This window comes from Corvus moneduloides, chromosome 6 (assembly GCF_009650955.1).
Source record: "Corvus moneduloides isolate bCorMon1 chromosome 6, bCorMon1.pri, whole genome shotgun sequence".
Taxonomy (NCBI): domain Eukaryota; kingdom Metazoa; phylum Chordata; class Aves; order Passeriformes; family Corvidae; genus Corvus; species Corvus moneduloides.
In genome coordinates, this window is record NC_045481.1 from 27,835,072 (window position 1) to 27,841,628 (window position 6,557).

The following is a 6,557-nucleotide window of genomic DNA, read 5'->3' on the forward strand; positions in this document are numbered from 1 at the left end:
CCATGCGGTGGGAATGCTGAGCGGGTATCAGGTCAACACCCACCCTCTGCAGAGCCGCTCATCCCCGCGCTACCCAGGCTGGTCTCTCCAACACCTGGTCCAGACCTTTATTCCCCCTGGTAACTTGGCTGTTGAGCCCGGAGTCTCTGAAGAACTCCCAGAGCCAAGCTACATCCCCGGTCACTGGCCGTGGCTGGAAGTTCTCTAGCGGCACACAGAGACGGAACAGAGAGGTTATCTGGGATCTGGAGTTGGTTAGGCAGGTGTGCTGACCGGCAGCTTGTTTCCACACAACTGGCCCCATTGTCCCACTACCTCTCAATTTTCCTGTGCTTGTTTGCTTGTCATGTACCTTCATCACACCCGTTCCCCTAAACATCGCGTAACACATTTTGCGCAATCATATAAATAACCTAAAATACCCCATAATGAGTGCGTTCTTTCCTGACAAATTTGTGATCATCTTTCCCCCTCATCAGTTAGAAAGTTCCAGTTTAATCTCCAGAGGATGGAATGGTTCCTTCAATGGCTCCTATCAGAGGCCTGGTCTTTGTCTTAGTCTGTTATCTCCTGGGTTTGTGTATCTGGGGCTTACCTACTTCTTCTGTGTGTTGCCCAAGTCTTGCATGTTAAATTATTTTTGACAAATTATGTTGATTTTCCTAAATGTACCTCAGTATGGGGGGTATCCCATTTTATCCGATAACTGATGACCTACCTGGTACCCAGAAGAGCTTCCATTCTCCTACATGGATTCAAATGCACATTTTCAAGAAGTGTACAGTATCATTCTTGTCCGTACCCTGTCCGGCTTGCTGACTATTCAAATATATAAAAGGAATTGTCACACTGCCAATGGGAATGATAAGCCTTAATGTTGTCTTTGGAGAGGCTGATCCCAGTCTGCCACATTGTTGATATATGTGTCCCAAGTAACGGTCTGCTGAATAAAGGATGTTATTATTATACTACCTCCATCTTTTGTAATAGATAGCACTATTTCTGGTCTATATTACAGAATACAGTATACGTATACCTATACAGTATACAGTTATGTATGCTATATGATTCCAAATACAGAATATTTCATTTTGGTTCAGCTGTTAAGTTCTGTTAGTTATGAAAATTATTATTATTATTATTGTTATTATTCTCAGTCAGAAAAAAACCGGAACATTTTTGTTTTTGTTCAGTCTTTATCAGTCAGGTAGTCCTACCCATAAGGGAGAATGAGCTCTAAAGGAAGAATTAACATTTGAATATATCTGTGTGTTTTGCTGGGTTTTATGAATTATTTTTTTTTTATTTAATGAGACAGCCTCAAACGTATTTCTATATTTATGTAAAACTCTGACAAGCAGTACATCCTCTAAATGTACTGAAGTACGGTAAGCTGTCTAAAACTCCAAATCACATATGGAGACACTCAGTAATCATGTCCTAGCTTAAAAGGTATTCAGGACCTAATCATGATGGCAGCGTGTTATAATCAATTTACATGGTTATATAATAATAAAATTAACATAATAACTAATAAAGTCCTTATTCTTTAATTGTTTTTAAAAGAAAGGTGGCCAGGTTACCGTAAAATTTATATATATATGTGTTTTTTAATCATGGACTGTCTTATTCTTTTGTTCTCACATAACCCTTTAAAAAGTACTAGCTTACTATTTACCACAAAACACAAGTGTTTTGTTTTCCTAGTTCTCCCCATTATATTTTCTCATTCTTGTTTGAATGTTTGATCTGAAATCACTTCTCACTGTTCTTGGGGTCTGTTAAACTCAAGCATACAACCTCTTGGCAGCAGAAATTTCCTCACAAAACAGCAGTTTCAGATCTCCTGGTCCTGGGTTGCTCTGGTAACAGGCAGGTGTGTGAACAGCAGTGGTTGGGGTGATATTTCTCCTGCTGTGAGACAGTGGGGCTTCACCCCGCAGAGATCATCTGCTGCCTTCATTGCTGTGTTCATTCCGGGTCAGCAGCCTGATGGGCCTGTACAAATGCAACAGCACTGTTCCACTCCTTGGCTTTTCAGATGGGACCTAAGAAAAATTGCTTACAATTTTCCCTCCCCAAGCTAAAACTATAAATGGGTCTTTTTGTATCTGGACACTTATAAGAACCGGGGTGGGGGAAAACAACTGCATTTACTGAGTGAAAGTGATTGCACACACCGTATCAGTTATCCTTCCTGAAGCTGACAAAGCACTTTAAAATTATCCTTCTACATGTGATGACCAGCTATAGTTTATATATATCTGATTTTTTACATGATAGTTTGTGGATATTTTTAGATTCAGTAAAAAAAACTTTAAAAGTTTTTCCTTTTTCTTCCTGTAAGTAAGAGTCAGAAAAACTTCCACTTCTCCCAATCCAAATGAACAAACTCTAGTCTGTAGATGCGAATGTGCTAGTTTACTTCAATAGTTCATGTTTTGTTTTATGTTTGAAAGTTATATTTAAGTATCAGCTAATACTTGCCTTGTAGAAAGCATTTTGTAGAGTCGATTGTGGGTGAGGCTGATGAAATACTTTTGATTCAGACACTTATAAAATATTCCAAAAGAAAATAATACTATTTTTGCATGGTAAGTAGCTTTAGGGAAAATAGTTAGTTGGGAAAATGTTTTGATATTCTACTGCCACTTAGTTCTCTGAATGTTGAAGCCTTCCAGTATTTCTTAAACCTTTAAAATAGGTTAATGTTTCTTGAGATGTTTGTTTGAGCATACAGATACTTAGCATAATTTGGGAGATAAGTAGGCTTGTTTATGAAATTCCTAATCCACCTCAGGCAAGAATCTTATAAAGGTAAAGTAGAATATAACACATTTTCTTTGAGCATTTAAATAAATATTTATTTTAAAGGTGGACAGGGGTTGTTCCTTTAAGGGCTGGTATTTTCTGTTTAATTTATTGTGGAAATCTTATAGGTTTTATAAATAAGCAGAAGTGAGCAAACTTAGCTGAAATCTGCTGAACCAAAGCTTTTCAGTTGGATAGACTGTAGCCAGCTTACTCATCCAGTAGTAACTAAACGAGCAGAGCGAAAGAGCTTACCTTAAGCAATCCAAGAAGACTCAGATGGGGGAGCAGTCAGGGGACACAGAAATCAGTCAAAATTCAAACCTTGAAATCAATCAAAAGTGCGTGTTAGATGATGGGTTTTTTTTCTTAAATTTGAAGGTTTCTGTCTGTTTTCCCCTTCGCATGTTACTTCTGCCAAAATCTTACGGAGACCCCCTACTGAAGAGGTGATTAGTACTAGTTTTTCTTTCTTAATAGTCTAGGACTTACGCTGCTCTTCAGTGAAAATGTCAGAAAGAGACCCAGGGTTTGGAAAGCATGGAAGCATTTAGAAACATACCCCGGAATTGTCATTGAGGGCTGACCATCATTCAGAGTTGACTCTAAATTCCTTTCATCTAGTATCCAGTCAATCATATTTTCTTTTCCTTTCATAATGATGCCCTGAATATCATTCACAAATTTTTACAGATACAAGGACAAATCTGAAAAGGAATCTGCCCTTACAAAAATGAGTGGTAGGGTTTTTAAAAATATGTATTTTTTAAGACTTTTGTGTTTAACTGTGACAATCAAGATGCTAATTTTGCCTTCTTGGGCAATGGTGAATCATCCTTCAGTGCACTATGCAAACATTTTTTTTCCATCAGACCCAGACAAGACAGAAATACAGGTCCACTCCCACATGAAACCACTGGTGCACCCCGAGGGTGTAATTGTCCTTTGCAGCACAAATACCTTTGAATTACATAAGAATGAAGATCTCAGCTCCAAGATCCAGAATGTCAGTTGGCAACTTTGTTGATTTGTAACAGTTAATCTCTTTAAAAAGATTTAGATACTAATATAGGAATTTTGCCACAAAAGCTTAGTTCTGGAGTCTGACAAAAGCAGAAGAAAAACGGTGATGGCCTCAGTGATTGCTCTGCTGATGTATTTTACTTAAGTATTTATGGGGTTTGTGTGGCCAGATTTTGGGGCTGGGGGTGGCTACAGGGTTGTGAGAAGCTGCCAGAAATTTCTCCATGTCTGGCAGAGCCAATGCCAGCTGACTCCAGGATGGACCCGCTGCTGGCCGAGGCAAAGTCCATCAGTGATGGCAGTAGTACCTCTGTGATAACATATTTAAGAAGAAAATGTTATTGTGCAGATGTAACACATCTCTGCGGCCAGAGAAGAGTGGAGTGAGAAAATGTGAGAGGAACAACTCTGTAGACACCGAGGTCAATGGAGAAGGCAGGACGGCAGATGTTCCAGCTGCCACAGCTGAGATTCCCCTGCAGCCCATGGTGAAGACTATGGTGAGTCAGGCTGTGCTCCTGCAGCCCATGGAGGACCACCGGAATGCAGAAATCCACCTGCAGCCCATGGAGGAGACCCACACTGGAGCAGGTGGATGCCCAAGAGAGGACTGTGAATCCTTGGGAAGCCTGCACTTCAGCGGGCTGGCAGGGACCTGCAGACCTGTGGAGGGAGTGTTGCCAATTTTGGGAGCTCTCCAAACACAGACACAGAGTCTAGTTTAGAAAGGAGAAATTGTTTATTCTGTGGAGGGTGCAAGGTTTCCATAAATCAAGCACACCAACTATCAAAAATTTTTAATATTTATATATTTCATCAAACAAAGGCAATAATGTTTATTGGCTATTAATTACATAATTCTCTTATTAATTAATAGCCTATTTTCTATTGGTTAATGATTCTTTTGCTTCTCATGCTAATTAGTCTGCATGCTCAGTCTATCTCTTCTTTAGAATCAGTGGGTTTCCTGGGTTGGTGGTCTGTGCGTTGGTGGCTGCAGAGTTCCCTCTGCCGGAATTACCTTTTACACAGTTGGAGCTGATTCAGCACAGTTGCTGGGTTGGTTTTATTAGTTTCTTCCTTATCTTGGATGTTCTGCCAAATGTCCTTGTGGCCCATAAATTATGCATTCTTTGTAGTTTACCCTTCTTCCCAAGCTTTGTTTAACCTCCCTTTAGGGTCTGAGATCATTAGAGCATGTCAAGCCCTAAACTGTAACAAGGCGAACAAGTAATTTGCTTTTCTAACACCTGGACATCACTTAGAGCTTGATTGTTGGCTGCTATCTGTTTCACAGATTAAATCTTTGTTGTTGATTAGGCTTGAAAGTATACAAAGATCAAACATCAACGAACACCCTTTCTTAAGAAAATTTTTACGTATTCCACATTTTGCAAGAATAAGGCAGGACTCTCTTTCATAAACCCTTCTCATTCCCTGTAACTCTCTGGGCAAATTGTTAACCTTTTTGGTGACTTTTGAAGATGTCAACATCAAGAGGAGCCCATGCTGGAGCAGGTCTCCTGTTAGGACTTGTGACTCTTCGGAGGATCCACACTGGAGCAGGCTGTTCTTGAAGGACTGCACCCCGTGGGAAAGTACCCACATTGGAGCAGTTTGTGAAGAACCGTAGCCTTTGGGAAGGACTCACACTGGAGAAATTTGTGGACAGGTGTTTCCTGTGGGAGGAACCCCATACTGGAGCAGGGGAAGGACTCCTCTCCCTGAGCAGTGGCAGGAACTGACCATAACCCCAATTCCCTGTCTCCCTGGGTCATGTCAGGGAGTATGAGGGGGGAAGGAGATAGAACCCTGAGGAAGGAGGGAGGGTGGTGGGAAGGTGCTTTTAAGATTTGTTTTATTCTCATTATCCTTCTCTGCTTTTGATTGGTAATAAATTCAGTTAATATCCCCAAGTCGAGTTTGTTTTGCCTGTGACAGTGTTTGGTGAGTGATTTCCCCTACGCTTATCACAACTCACGCACGTTTTATTATACTTTTTCCCTCCCCTGTCCTGTTGAAAAGGGGACTAGAGTGATAGAGCAGCTTTGATGAGTACCTGGCATGCAGCCAGGGCCGACCCGCAACAAGTAAAAAGCAGGAAGGTATCAGGGAGGTCACAATACCTACACTTTGTTTGCCGCAATTAAGAGTCTGGGGGGGAAAGACTTATGCACTGCTCTTACAAAGTTCACAGATAGATGTAAGGAAAATACCAGATGAGCTAAAAACAGCCAAGGAAGCATCATTTCCTGGTGACAAATGAGTCTGAGTCCTGATTTTTGTATTTGTTATCAGTGATTTCTTTTGTATTTACAGAGAAAGGAAATTTGATCATAAACGTCTCTATTATTTCTTCTCAAGTGCTGAGATGAGATTAAATTCTCAGCTCTAAAATGGCTAGACAACCTGAAATCTTGACTGTTTTAATGATTATGATATATTCTGCACCTGACTTTATCTGTGGTATGCTTACATAGGCATTCTGTGTTTATACTACTATCCTCTACAAATTCTTCCTCTTGAGGAAGACCTGCTTTGGAGAACAGAAACAATTTAGATTGAGATGTTGTCTCTTAAGTGTTATCTCATTGCAGAAATTTAGAGCTGAAATTCACTACCACAATCTGTGATTATCCAGACTTCTCACATTTTGCAAATTGCCCAGGATCTGAAAATTGGCTAGACAAAAGATTAAAAATAGCAGGTGATTACTTAATTCC